This window comes from Crocuta crocuta, unplaced genomic scaffold (assembly GCF_008692635.1).
Source record: "Crocuta crocuta isolate KB4526 unplaced genomic scaffold, BGI_CrCroc_1.0 scaffold175, whole genome shotgun sequence".
In the NCBI taxonomy this organism is placed as follows: Eukaryota; Metazoa; Chordata; class Mammalia; order Carnivora; family Hyaenidae; genus Crocuta; species Crocuta crocuta.
Window position 1 is genome coordinate 1,595,757 of NW_027530988.1, and position 16,266 is coordinate 1,612,022.

Sequence of the window (16,266 nt, forward strand, 5' to 3'; positions counted from 1 at the left end):
AAGATTACTTCACTCAACAATTCTATATTCAGAAATTTAAGCTTAAGAAATAATCAGAAATAGGGGCACCTGGGTGGTTCAGTTGGTTACGTGTCCAACTTTGGCTCAGGTCAGGATCTCACCATTTGTGGGTTCGAGCCCCACATTGGGCTGTATGCTGACAGCTTGAAGCCTGGAGCTTCTAGTCTGCTTCAGATTCTGTGTCTCCCTCTCTCTCTCCACTCCTCCCCCATTCGTGCTCTGTCTGTTTCTCTCTCAAAATAAATAAACATTTTTAAAAATTTAGAAAGAAAAGAAAGAAAGAAAGAGAAAGAAAAAGAAAGAATCAGAAATAGCAGTTGCTGGGTGGCTCAGTTGGTTGTGTCAGACTTAGGCTCAGGTCATGATCCCATCATGTGTGGGTTCCAGTCCCATGTAGGGCTCTGTGCTGACAGCTCAGTGCCTGGCACCTGCTTCGAATCTGTGTCTCTTTCTCTCTCTGCCTCTTCTCCACTTTAGCTCTGTCTCTCTCTGTCTATCAAAAATAAATAAATGTTACAAAATATTAAAAGAAGATATAATCATAAATATTGACCACAAAAAGCAAATTTCAATAATTATTCAAGAATCAATATTATACAGATCATGTGTTTTTACTACAATGAATAATGTTAGATACTATTGGTAAAAGCCAACTTTAAATAAAAAGAAATCCACTCCTAAATAATTTATGAACAAGAGGCACCTGAGTGGCTCAGTCAGCTAAGTGTCTGACTCTGGATTTCAACTCAGGTTATAATCTCAGGTCATGATTTTGGCTCAAGTTCACGAGTTTGAGCCCTGTGTCAGGCTCTGCACTGACAATGAGGAGCCTGCTTGGGATTCTCTCTCCCTCTCTTTCTACTCCTCTCCCACTTTCTCTCTCTTACTCAAAATAAATTATTCAGTTTAAAAAAATAAAATTATCTATAAACCAGAAAATAAATTATAACAGATTGTTAAAATATTTAACAACTGAACATGAAAGGTGTAAATTTTAAACTTGAGCAATGAACCTAAGCAGCACACAGAGAACTTTTTATACCTTAAAAATATATAAAAACTAAAAGATTGAACATAATGACCTAAATATTCAAACAGAAATTTTAAAAGAGTAAGAGTAAACAAAAGTAGAAGGACAAAAACATTAATTAAGGTAATAAAGACAAAGAACCAAAGGAAAGAATCCATTAAAAATGGTTTGAAAAGAATTAAAACATGGGCAAATCTCTTATAAGATTTATCAAGGAAATTAAGAAGACAAAAAAATATGATATAAAGGGAAATCATAACTATAGACACAGTAAAAATTTAATAATTATAAGAACATGCAAGGAATAAATCCATACAAACTAATGTGAAAACTTGAACAAAATGTAAAACTTTCTAAAAATTATCGTACAGTAAAACTGAAAAGAAAAATGAAAACTTGAATTAAATGCGCATTAAAGAAATTTAAATCTCTATAGATACATATGGTTTCACAGGCAAGTTACAACGTATCCAAGCCAATAATTCCCATACCTGTACTGAGAAAAATAAAAATAGCAACACTACTACTCAACACATTTTATGAGACCAAGAGGACCACAACGACTTAAATAAACAAATATAGATGATGAATGAAAATTATAGACCAACATTACTTATGAAAAGCAAGGACAGCTCCTAAAAATATTATCAAACCAGCATTGGATATTAAAAAATAATGCTAACACACTATGATCATTTAGGATTCATCTCGGGAGTATAAGGAAATTTTAATATTAGTACAACATACCAGGCATAAGTGATATTAACTATAAAATTCTCTCGCTAAATGCAGAAAAGTCATCGGTCAAATCTAACATTATTTCTCATTAAAATCTCTTCACAAACTAGGAAGAAAAGGGAACTTCCTTAACCTGACCAAGGGAATCTTTGAATTTGTTTTATGAAGGGAGATGTTAAAAGCATTCCCTTATAATTTTGAAAAAGTCAAAGATTTCCAATAGTATTCTTTCTAAACTGTATTTCACTAAACGTCTTACTGACTGCAGTAAAATAAGAAAAATGTTAGAACTGGAAGGAGAAAACACATCTATCATTAATCACAGAGAGTTGATTCCATCGCTGGGGGGAAAGTGTATAAATGGGCATAGAATATCATCCCCTCCCAGAAAACGAGGAAGCCTGCACAGGTTACAGAAGCCATGTCACAATGACTCAGGAGCCAGCCTGAAAAGATTTCCCCTGGTACAGATTGGACCATGCCCACATCACTGAGACCATGAATCCAATCAACTGAAACACATCAAGTATGTTTTTAAATCCATAAATGTTCATAGAAGAATCCTCCTTAATTACTTTTGGGGATGTATCCTGGTTGCCTGGAATTTGCTTTTGGTGTTTGTCCTGAGAAACACCTCCATCTCAGGCAAGCAGGGATGGTTTGGTCACCCTAGAGGGGAATTGGCTCATTATCCTGAAAACTGATAAAATGAATGGAAAAAATCCTGCACTTAACCTCAAAGTTGGTCAAATATTTGACAAGGAAAAATTATCTTAGTAGAAATACTACAGTTGATTAGTGAAGTAGAAATAATATAATTATAATATCATCATTTTGTAAACCAACTCCTAATAAAACAATAGATCTAGTCATTGCTTATCAACAACAGTCACTGAAAATGTGCATGCATGTGCACATGCACACACACACACACACACACACACACAAGACAATCTGAACTTAAGCGTCTCCCGAGTAAAGTAAACAACCCATGATGTCTGGATTTGCTTTAATCTAACCAGAACCTGAAGAGGTATAGATGTGGAGGGGGATGAGGGTGTAGATGAACAACGTTGGCCATAACTTGATACTTGTGGAATCTGGACAATGAATACATGCTCTTTCATTGCACTATTCTTTCTTGGGTAGATGTTTGAATTTTCCGTAATTAAAAACTTCAAAATAACATAGTTAAATACAAATAAATTTTCAGATATGCGAAGACTTATATTTATAATACCCATCGATTTTTATTTAAAACAGTCAAAAGAGGAAACTAAACAATGTCAAACAGTGATGTTCAAATATATTAACTTGCACTTACACAGCAGAGTAGTATGAAGCTGTAAAAATCACATTCCATATACAGTTGAAAGACATAGTGGCATATTCATACATATAACGTTAAACACAAAAAAGATTTTTTAATTTGATCCCAATCCCATTACAGTATGCATATTTACAATAAAAAATACTGAGAGAAATACTGAGTAAAATGTTAACGGCATTTATCTCTGGGTAATGAGATTAAGGTTGGATTTTTTGTCTACTTCTCCCTTTTGGTTATGTCCACATTGGACAAGTTTTCTTTCATGATAAACCATACACGACATGTTATCGATCAGTCAGACAAGAGAGGCCTAGAGGAAGAGGCAGGACGCAGACACAGACAGCAGGAAGTGTGACAAAGTGACGTGTGCAGAAGGCCCACTGCCAGCTCTATAGAGGCAAAGCCACAGAGCCACCCAGCTCCAGTGACACTGCAACGGGCCTGGCAGGTGGCAGGCAGAACCAGAGCCATTTCACCAGTGGAAGGGCCCCCAGGATGCAGTCCGGAGCGCCCGCTCTCCTGTGCACAGTGGTGGCCTTCATCCTCTTTGGTAAGGAGCCCACCACCCCCACAGCCAGGGCCCGAGGGAGGGGGTTTGGGAAAGAAGTTAGAAGACAACTTGACTGTGCCTTTTCCACTTTGTTTTCTGGGTGAAAACCTGGCTATTTGTGACAGCCTTCTTGGGAGATATGACAACAGCTAAGCTGCTTTTTTCTTCTTTTCTACAGGTTCCAGCAATACGCAGAGTGTCACTCAGTCTCCAAGTTCAGTGTCCAAACAAGAAGGAGAAACCGTGACCTTGCATTGTAGTTTTACACTCAACTATAACTACTATGTGATGAGCTGGTTTCGACAGCTTCCCAATGGAAAGATGACTGAAATCATCTATCTTTATTCTAGTAGTACAAACAGTAAGGAAGGACGATATTCTGTGTCACATCAGAGAGGAAACAGAGCCATAAGTCTCACCATCACAGGCTTGATGCCTACAGACTCAGGCACCTATTTCTGTGCTGTTGGCGAAGTTCCACAATGAGAAGAGTGACAGGGAGAGCCTTACAAAAACCTCCTGGGCTCAGCATGAAACAGCCACCTGCTCCAGAAGCTTAGGAGAAACAACCCACAGACCAGGAAAAGGAAACAGAAGGCAGGGTGGGTGGCACTGGTGGATCTAGAGAGGAAGCTGATGAATGTTCTAACAACAATTTTCCCACATCTGGTATCAAAGGAAGAGTTGTGGTTACAAGATCCCAGCCTCAAGACCATTTTCACCTCAGAATCACATAGCTGATCAAGATATGCACCTGTCTCTTCTGCTGCCCAACAGTCATCCCCCCTTTTCTGGTGGCCACACCTGGATTTTTCCTGGATAACCAGTCCATGCCTCCTCCTACTCCATATCTGGGTTTAGGTGAGGCTGACTCCAGCCTTCAACACCCTGGCTAATTAACACAATTGACCTCTGACCACAATGACTCTTTCAAGGATGGGTACCTGACCCAAGTCTACATACCAAAACTTAATATGAAACTCTTGGAAATCCAGCTGGGGAGGTAAGAAGCTAGGATATAACTGTAGAGCTGCCCGCAGCCCACTTCCCACCACAAATGAAGAGCATGATCCTGAAAAGAGAGAGAATGAAACTGAGACCCCTTTAACATTGTTTGAGGTCTGGACTTTGCAGTGATTAAAGATCTACTTGGATTTTTCTGTTGTACACCCCAACTGTTTTGGTTTGTGTTCCTCCAGAGGAAAATAAGGATTCAAGTACAAGTGGTTTAGTTGGGAGATGATCCCAGGATGTAAAGTAGGGGCAGTGGGAACAGTGACAAGAAGGGAAGTCAGCCAGTGAAGGGCATGTGTTTTAATGCAATCCCTATCAAAATACCACCAGCATTTTTTATAGAGTTAGAACAAACAATCCTAAAATTTGTGTGGGTCACAAAAAACCCTAAGTAGCTATGCAATCCTGAAAAAGAAAAGCAAAGTGGAGGTCTCACTATTACGGACTTCAAGCAATTTTACAAACCTGTAGTCATCTGGACAGTATGGTACTGGTTCAAAAATATGGATCAATGGAACAGAATAAAGAATCCAGAAATGCACCCACCACTATATGGTCAATTACCTTTGACATAGCAGGAAAGAATATCCAATGAAAAAAGACAGTCTCTTCAACAAATGGTATTGGAAAAACTGGATGCAACATGCAGAAGAATGAAATTGGACCATTTTCTGGACCATACTCAAAATAAATTCAAAATGGATGAAAGACCTAAATGTGAGATAGGAAACCATCAAAATATGACAGGAGAATACAAGGAGAAACCTCTCTGACCTCAGCCATGGCAACTTCTTACTGGACACATTTCCAGATGCAGGAAAACAAAACCAAATATGAACCTTTGGGACCTCATCAAGATAATAAGCTTCTGCACAGGAAAGGAAACAATCAAGAAAATCTATGGAATAAAAGAAGATATTTGCAAAAAACCTACCTGATAAAAGGCTGGTATCCAAAATCTATAAAGAACTTAATCAACTCAACACCCAAAAAACAAATAATCCAGTTAAGAAATGAGCAGCAGACATGCATAGGCACTTTTCCAATGAGGACATCCAGATGGCTAACAAACACGTGAAAAGATGCTCAACATCACTCATCATCAAGGAAATAGAAATCAAACCACAATGAGATACCACTTCACACCTGTCTGAATGGCTAAAATTAACAACACAAGAAATAACAGGTGTTGGCAAGGATGTGGAAAAAGGGGAGCCCTCTTGCACTTTAGGTGGGAATGCAAACTGGTGCAGCTACTCTAGAGAACAATATAGAGGTTCCCCAAAAGTTAAAAATAGAACTACCCTATGATCCAGTAATTGCATTACTGTGTATTTACCCAAAGGATACAAAAATATAGATTTAAAGGGATACCTGGACCCCGATGGTTATAGCAGCATTATCACAATAGTCAGTCCATGGAAAAAGCCCAAATGTCCAATGTCCATCGAGTGAAGAATGGGTATAGGAGAGGTGAGATATTTATATATATATATATATGTATATATATATATATATATATATAATGGAATATTACTCAGATCAAAAGAATGAAATCTTGTCATTTGCAACGACATGGAGCTAGAATGTATTATGTTAAGTGAAATAAGTCAGTCAGACAAAGGAAAATGCCATTGATCTCATTCATATCTGGAATTTAAGAAAGAAAACAGATGAACATATGGGAAGGGGGTAAAAGAAAAAAGGAGAGAGAGGAATAAACCGTAACAGACTCTAAATGATAGAGAGCCAACTAAGGGTTGATGAAGGGAGGTGGATGGGTGCTGGGCATTAATGATAGTACTTGTTTGGATGTGCCCTGGATGTTGTATGGAAGTGATGAATCATTGAATTGTACTCTAGAAACCAATATTGTACTGTAATTCACTAACTTTAAATTTTAAACTTTAAAAATGAAAGAAAAAATCAATCAATCAATCCATCAATCAGGGCCTGTGTATTCTCAAGCCAAATGCCACTATTGAGCACCAGAATTTCATCTTACTAGGGAATTTCTGACAACCCATGGGAGACACTTGTCTCAACTTGTCCCATCTGAGGGTCAGAGGAGCTAAGGTGCTGACACCCCAAATCCTGTGTGTCACAGGGGGAGGACAGCGCCCAGGGATATGAGTGATGATCCCCCTGCACTTATGTCTGCTAAGCAGCTGTGCAGTAAGAGAAAGCCCTTAGGCAAAGAAACCCAAGATCTGGTCAGAGGAAGGGGGCTGTGTGCACTCAAGTCTTAAGCACAAAGGGATACAGGGAAGACACCAAAAATGCAACACACTTAATTTCTCTCTTTTTAATAAATTATTTTGAGTTGGGTTTTCTATCACTTGCAATCAAAAGAGACCTAACTAAAAAAAATAATAAAGACAATATTGGGTTAACCGAATTAACCAAACAAAGTACTTTAATATTACTTCTTTAAACTCCTGGCTTGCTGAAGGTGAGACAGGTTACAACTCCTCAGACTATTCAGATTAGATCAGTTGTTCAGCCCTTTCCTCCCTCATCATAAGCAAGAGGGACAAATGTAACATTGTACTTGTTATTACACTGAACATTTAACTGTTCTCTCCCCTTACAGACTCTTCCTGCTCAGAGTCACCTTGCTTAGTGCTGCCAGATTAATCTCCTGACTGTGTCCCTCCAAAGAATCTTGTTTGCTTAAGACTTCTGGATTCCTTATGAGACTGTGCTTTTCCCAAATCCCAAATCCTGCTCGTGCTAGCTGCTTCTCTGGTAATATGTTTCCTCCCCATTTTTACTTTTTGAAGTCACTATTTCTCAAAATCTAGGTCATATCTTTGATGTTTCTGAGGAGATCCCACAAGCAATGAGCCTACCTAGATCTCCTGTCTTGGTTTCTAATACCATTATTCAGTACAAGGAACCAGTGTTCTTTGGAGAAATGGCTGATTCAAGGGCTAGTACAGGGAATATGGCAGATAAATCTGAAGTACCTTAAAGCGTTCAAAAAAAGAAAAAAAAGAACCACCATCACCTATGATGGGGCTAGGCTAGGGGACATCAGTCAACTAAAAAAGCTCCTGTGGCCAAAGCTGGAAACAATTTAAGCAAGAAAATTGTGTTGAGCTATAACTCAAGGCATAAAATAAGTATTCAAGAATCACTGATATAAATAAGTTATTGAATTAATTTATTAATTAATAATTAGGCAGAACAAACTTCCAATGCTTTGAATTCTAAATAATTTATATGGATACTCTACATTTCCCACTCCTCAAGTGTGGGCTGCACATAGTGACTTCCTTCCAAAAGGGACAGTATGAAAAGGGTGACAAAAGAGCAATAGTGGATTGGGGCACCTGGGTGACTCAGTCTATTAAGCATCTGACTCTTGATTTTGGCTCAGGTCATAATCTCACAGTTTGTGTGATTGAGCCCTGCACTGTCAGTGCAGAGCCTGCTTGGGATTCTCTATCTCCCTACCTCTCTGTACCTCCCTGCTCACTCTCCTTCTCTCTCTTGAAATAAATCAATAAATTATTCTAAAAAAATAAAAAAGAGCAACAGTGGAGAAACCTGGCAAACACCAGCTTCGCTCAGTGATCATGGTGAACATCAATAGAGATAAGTCATGTTGATACCATGTCCCCTTGATATTATGTGATGAGAAATGGCACTTTACTTCTGTGATCTTCCTCCCCCAAACCCATTGTCCAAGTCTAATCATGAGGAAATCATCAGAAATATCCCAACTGAGAGACGTTCTGCAAAACATGTAACTAATACTCTTAAAAATTGTCAAGGTCATCGAAAATAAGAAAAATAAGGAGCTCCTGGGTGGCTCACTCATTTGGTTGAGCATCCAACTCTTGATTTTGCCTCTGGTCATGATCTCAGAATTGTGGGAATCAGCCCTGCATTGGGCTCAACACTGAACGTGGAGCCTATTTGAAATGTTCTCTGTCTCTCTGTCTCTCTGTTTCTCTCAGTCTCTGTCCCCTGCTCATTGCCCTTTTTCTCTCTAAAATAAAATAAACTTTAGGGTGCCTGTGTGGCTCAGTTGGTTAAGTGCCCAACTTTGGCTCAGGTCATAATCCCACAGTTTGTGGCTTCAAGAGCTGCATTCAGTTCTGCGCTGTCAGCTCAGAGCCAAGATTTGGGTCTCCCTCTCTCTCTGCCACTCCCCCACTCATGCTCTATATCTGTCTCTCAAAAATAAATAATAAACATTTTAAAAGTTTATAAGAAATAAATAAAATAAAATTTAAATAAAAAAACATTTAAAAAAAGAAGAAAAATATGAGAAATTGTCATAGCCAACAGGAGCCTGAAGAGATATGAAAATTAACAGTACTGTGGTTTCCTTGTGGGACTCTGCAGGAGATAAAGAACTTTAGGTAAAATCAAAGCAAAACTACTGAAGTATGAACTGTAGACAATAATAATACATCAGTATCCGTTTATAATTGTGGCAAATGTACCATTGTAAGATGTTCACATGAGGGAAACTGGGTGTGCAGTATTATGGAAAGTACATGTTCTATCTTCACAACTTTTCTATAAATCCACAACTATTTGAAAATTAAACATTTATTATAAAAAGCATACAAAACTATAGGTTTCTCATGACCTGCATTTTGTGGAGGGAAAATTACAATTTTATGTATGGTCATATCATTATGGATACACCAAAAGGAATTTTGAACTGTGTTATTCATACATAGCCACTAGCTAAGGAGGCTTTTAAACACTTGCATTGTGATGAGTCCAATTTAAGATATGCTGTGAATGTAAAATATACACCAAGCTGCAAAGACTTAGTATAAAGAAAAGAATGTAAACAAACCTATTAATATTTTTATTAACTAATGCCAAAATGATACTTGAGGATTACCAGGTTAAATAAAATATGTTTTTAAAATTAATTTTATATCTTTATTTATAGTTTCTTTTCATATGGCTACTAAAAGTTTAATATATTTATGTGGCTCACATTGTACTTCTATTGATAGCAGTGGTCTAAGAGATAGTCATGAAATGTTAATAATAGTTATTCCTGGTAGGGGAATACAGGGTAATTGTTTTAGCTTTCCTTTTTCTATTTTTTCTTCAATAAGTGTGTGCTTCTTGTACAATAAAAAAGTAATAAAAATAAAAAGACACAGAGAACTATTGCTATGAAATGTCACACTGAAAGATAGAAGCACCAAGCAGAAATGTCAAGACAGAGAGTCCTTCATTAATCAATTACTCATTCATTCGTTTGAATATACATATATTAAGTATCCCGTATACAAGGCACCCGGACAGTTGCTGGCATACAAATACACAAAAAGATGAGCTATAATTATTTCCTACAAGTTCACAGTTCACTTGGCAAGTTAGGCTTGTAAATAGAATTTTTGAACACTATCTGGTCTATGATACTAGAGTATTCCTATAGTCCATTCTCCTCTATTTCCTGCCTTAAATGCTGCTTTTTGTCTGGCTCCAACCTTAGTCTGATTCTCTGTCCACACTTGGATTGCATCTAATACCTGTGTGCTAATGACTATGCCTCTAACCTTGGATTTGCTCCAGACCTATGTATACAGCCCACATCCTTTTGGTCAGATGACCCTTGAGCAATATAAAATGTATACACTTAAAACCCATAATCTTTTCACATCCCCTACTTCAAGCTCTTCTGCCTCTATATTTCTTGTCTTAATTAATGATACTGTCTTACCTTACAGTTCGGTGTAAAAGGCAGATTTGGGTATTTTACTTCATTTCTCACAATTTTTTATACTTAGATTGGCACAAGACCACATATGCCTCATCTCTTGACACATCTCTCACCAAAATAGACCTAGAGATACCAAATACCAATCAGGAAATATCATGAGTTAACACATCTCTTGTCTCCATCCTTCTCTCTACTCTTCTCTTTGTTTGGAATTTCCAAGTTCATCATGGTCCTCTGGCTCCTTCTCATGGCCCTCTGACTTCTTCTCTCTGAAGCCTTCCTTGATCTTCTAAGCAAATTTAAGGTCTCTCTCCTCTGGTTCCCTTTGAAATTTGTACTAATCTATAATTACAGCACTTATATCCTCATATATTTTTTATATTTATTTCCTGCTTCCTCTAGGGTACTCAATTTCTTGAAACCAAGGATTATGTCTCTTTCACCTCAATATTCCTAACATTACACAGAACATGACAAGTAGAAGACTCTCAAGTTTACTGAATATTTCCCATCTTCCTTCACATTTCCTACTCTACTGTGGTCAGTCTTAACTGCCAAAATAGTTCCTTTAATGCTCCAAGCATGCTTCCACCTCTGGATATTTTTACTAGAGTAGTCTTGCTTCAAATGGTTGCCTTCACCCATCATTCAGATCACTGCTGTAATGCCATCTCATCAGAGATGTCTTTCCTTCAGCCGTATATAGCTAGTACTCACCCAACCCATCCCTCTTTCCCCTTACCCTGTCTCACATTTTTTCATGGCAATCATCATTAGCAGACATCATATTATATATGTGTTGGCGTATTTTTTAATTGTCTATCCACCAGAATAAAAACATCAAGAAGCCTAGGACTTTGTCTGAATTATTCAACAAATGAATAAAGATCTGATGTGTGTATAAAAAATAAATGATTTTATTGATCACCTATACATGACACTGTCTCTCTTCCATTTCCTCTTCATCTGCTTTTATTCTTATCAAGCCATATATCTAGGACAAAAGAAGGGTTAAGACACAAAACTCCAAGAATTGTCAAGGACAATAAGACTCAGTAAGGAATAATATTATAACTTAAAAAGGGGCAACAGTTCAGCTAACAGTTATTAATTTTGTTTTGAGAATGCATTTTACCTTATAATTCATTTATTCAACAAATATTTGTACCACATCTATCATTTGTTTTTTTGAAAAGTTAAAAGCTGCCTAATACATTTGTATGATTGTTCATAGTTTACAAGGTCCTTTCTGATACTCCAATGTGTCCTCATAAACAATAATTTTTCTAGAGCCTACCTAGAGTTCCTAGAGGTCACCTGCACTTTTTCTTTTTCTGGGCTTTTTCCACATGGCTGCTTACATCATCAAGACAGCAAGGAGAGTCTCTCCTTTGGACATCATCACCATCTAAATGATGTCCAAATCCAAATGCAGCTCCTGGGTGTCATCCGTTAAGTACAGCTCCTGGGGCACAACTCCTCTCCAACTGTCAAGCTGTGAAATAAGACAACTGCCCCCAACACATCCAGGTTACAGTCATGACATGATATGGATCAGACATGACCCGGAAGACACAGGATAATAGCTATAGACATTTGGGACCAAAGAGGGGGAACTGAAATGTAGAAAGGACTCAGGGGAATCCAGCTGGGCAAACTTCAGGAGTTCCATGATTAGGCTTAAGACCTGGAAATAATTCTCAACTGTGACCACTTGGCTTTTACTCCTGCCCTCAGAGTTGTCTCTCTTCTTTCATGAAAGGTAAGACATGTATGCAGTTGAGTAGTTTTATAAACCTGCTTCCTAAGAGTAGAGTTTTAGGGGTCTGACCTCCTCCTTTTATTCTGTATTCTGTCCCTTTCTATCCAAGCTGATAGTGTTTCTGTTGAAATCATTTTCTCAAACCCTCCTGGGTCTCCCATGGATTTAAATGAAGTTTACTCCTTGGGAAAAAAGCCATGCCCACAGATTCTTTCCAGAAAAACTGTACCTGTGGCCCCTGCTCTGATGACTGAGGGATCATTCTTTCAAGCTTCTGGAATCCCTATCATATTGTTGGGAGTTACATCAAAACCTCTTGAAGGACCTCCATTTGTGACTGAATACTCCCACCTTTCAATCCTTCTGAGGTTTTGATGAAAGGTTATGTAGTCACACTGAGTTTTTTCCCTCTATCTTAATTTACCATATTTTTCCATTTGAAGAGACTGAGAATTTTGATTCATCCAGTCCTGGTTCCATTTTGTTTAACAATTCTTTCCTTGATTTATCTGGGTTTTTTTTTTTCATTTCATTAAAAGCAGCAAGAAGAAATCCAGTGGTACCTTCATATGTTGCTTTGAGCCACTTCTACAACCGAGTTCAGCCTTCCACCTAACTATAGGAGACAATTTCAAAAAAGCGTTCTACCACTACATGCTATGCATTCCCCTCCTCCTGTTCCCAATAGCGTATTCTTTACTTTATTCTAAGACTTCACTAGCAGTATCCTTAAACTCCGGATTTCTGTTAACACTTAATATAGAGCAGATAGAGCTGTATCTAGGAACACATTGCTAGATTTCCCTCCCTGATGTACACCAGGAAGCCAGGACCATGCAGAAAGTCACTTTATAACTTAAAATATGACTGTCAGGTACAGACTTGACAGGTATTTCAAGGTGTTTCTTTCTTCCTCCCATCTGTTCTCAGCTGTTCTACATTTACCATGTTTCTACATTCAGAAATAAAAACTCCCAGAAAAACTTAGAGAAAGTCAGTAGGATTACTAACAGTGTTTTGCTTCTTTTAGATAGAGACAGTGAGCGGTAAATTCTATGTATATTACTAGAAATTTAAAAAATCCCAGATAGTGCAGGCTGAGAATTATTGAAGTCTTATATCCCATGAGATCAGAGGACGGGAGGGCCAGGTAATAAAGATAGACAAGAAGGAACTAAAGTAGGGTAGCTGTACTTTATGTTTGTTTGTTTGACAAAACAAAAAGGCTTTCATGGCTTTTTCAGATCTTGAAAATAAGGAAGTTTGGCTAGCAAGCCTCAAAAGACCCTTTAATTCTAATTTTTGTGATTCTATGATTTGAAAAGATAAAATTTTAATTATTGCTGGTGTTGAAGTATAGCTCTAAAAATGCTAGTCTTGCAATGAAGACAAGCCCTTGATGAAGCTGTAGTTGTTAACTCAGTGCTGTTGGCCCCTATTAATATTCCTGCCACCCAGAACCCAGGGAAAGCCAAATGAAAAGTAAGGTCTAAGAATTAGGAGGCCAACTTGGGTAATCAGCAGTCAACTTATATATGAAAACCAGCACCTTCGTGGGCACATCACAAATATACACCAAATATCTGTCACACTCAAACTCCAAGTCCCAGGGTGAGATTTGCTAAAATGGGTTACCTCCCAGACTGAAACTTACAGGTAAACCTACCTGTAAAAGGTAAAATAGGTCCTTTTTCCATCCTTTAACATCTTTTATTTATCCTGCTACTTACTATTAGTAATTCTGCTTCTGGTTATGTTTAGATTTATTTCAGAGCAGTTGCTTTCATTTCCATTTTATTTTTTCACTCAAGTGCAAATGTTAATAAGGTGATACTAGAATGTGTCCCCACATCCCCAGTGGTCTCAATGCTCAGGACTGAGCACTTTTTGTTACAACTCCTGAATTCATTCTAATGAATGAAGAACTACTGGAGAACCACTGGCCTAGAATACTTTAAGGCGGTTGCTCCTCTATCTGGCCTCCAGGGGGCACTCATGTCCACTAACACAACTCTCAGAACAATGAGCACATGCTCACTCTCACTAAGGTGAGAGGCCTTAACTAGGCCTTAACTAGGACAAAAAAGGGATAAAGTTGAACATTAGAAGCCTGGATACTATTGAGCTTATTGAGGGCAGAATCTCTTTAAAATTCTCCTGAAGTATAGGAAAGTCTGTGAGCAACTCTTCCCTTCTCCTGCAAGTGCAATTTTCCCAATGCTTGTCTTAGATCCAATCCAAGGCTTCTAAACTTCCTTATTGGGAGATGGCCCCATTTCAGTTTTATTCCTTTGGATAAGAATCACTTTATAACAAACGCTTCTTGGAAAAATAAGTTGGTTAGAAGAATTTGTTCCTCGTCTTGAGCAGGCCACCCTAAACTTTACATGTACCCATTGGTACTCATGTCATCTACACTCCTTTGGAATGACCATTGCAGCAACCTGGATCTCAGGGTTTTCTGAAATACTTCTCAGAAACACCCTAGATAAAGGCCACAGAGTTTGGTTTTTAAAGATATTTCAGGTGGTGGTGAGTTGTGCAGTTGAGAGGGCCCAGGTACTTGATTGGTTCATGGAGCTTAGAAACTGTCAAAATAAACGTTCAGCTGCCTACCTATCTGCGTCAGAATCAGTAGTGGGGTCAGTGACAATGATCTTTTAGAAACGAACTTTTTAATCTCCTTAAAAAAGAAAATATTATTACAAAGAAATCAGAAAAAAAGTATATGAAATTTAATGAACGCAATGGATATGAAATTAAATTTAAATTTAAAAATTTCAAATTTAAAAATAACAAATACAAATAAAAAGAATCCTTGGATAAATGCAATGGATATGAAATTAAATTTAAAAACTCCAAACTAAAAAATAACAAATACAAATAAAAAGAATCCTTGGGGCACCTGGGTGGCTCACTCGGTTAAGTGTCCCACTTGAGCTCAGGTCATGATCTCACAGTTTGTTGAGTTCAAGCCCCATATTAGGGTCTGTACTGACAGCTCAGAGCCTGGAGCCTGCTTCAGATTCTGTGTCTCCCTCTCTCTTTGCTGCTACCTCACTCACGCTCTGTCTCTGTCCTTTTCTCTCTCTCTTTCAAAAATAAACATTAAAAATTTTTTTTAAGTTTTAAATGAAAGTAAAAGTAAACAACAAAAATAGGAGGACAGAAATAGTAATAATCCATGCTAGAGTTAAGGCAATAAAGACAAGAAGCAAAGGAAAGAATCCATTAAAAATCTTTTTTAAAATTTTTTATAGTTTATTGTCATGTTGGTTTCCATATAACACCCAGTGCTCATCCCAACAAGTGCCCTCCTCCATGCCCATCACTCCCTACCCCTCTCCCCCACCCCCATCAACCCTCATTTTGTTCTTGGTATTCAAGAGTCTCTCATGGTTTGCCTCCCTCCCTCTCCCCAACTATTTTTCCCCCTTCTCTTCCCTCATGGTCCTGTTAAGTTTCTCCTGTACAACTTATAAGTGAAAACATATGGTATCTGTCTTTCCCTGCCTGACTTATTTCACTCAGCATAACACCCTCAAGTTCTAGCCACGTTGCTACAAATGGCCAGATTTCATTCTTTCTCATTGCCATGTAGTATTCCGTTGTATAGATGAACCACATCTTCTTGATCCATTCATCAGCTGATGGACTTAGGCTCTTTCCATGAATTGGCTATTGTTGAAAGTGCTGCTATGAACATTGGGGTACATGTGCCCCTATGCATCAGCACTCCTGTATCCCTTAGGTAAATTCCTACCAGTGCTATTTCTGGGTCATAGGGGAGTTCTACTGTTAATTTTTTAAGGAAACTCCACATTGTTTTCCAGAGGGGCTCCACCAGTTTATATCTTTGAAAATAATTAGAAAATGGACCATTCTCTAATAAAATCTATCAAGGAAATAGAGAACATAAAAAAATACAGTATAAAGGAAGATTGTAGGGGCGCCTGGGTGGCTTAGTCAGTTAAGCGTCCGACTTTCGCTTAGGTCATGATCTCACAGTTCGTGGGTTCGAGCCCCGCGTCGGGCTCTGTGCTGACTGCCAGCTCAGAGCCTGGAGCCTGTTTCAGTCTGTGACTCCCTCTCTCTCTGACCCTCCCCTGCTCACGCT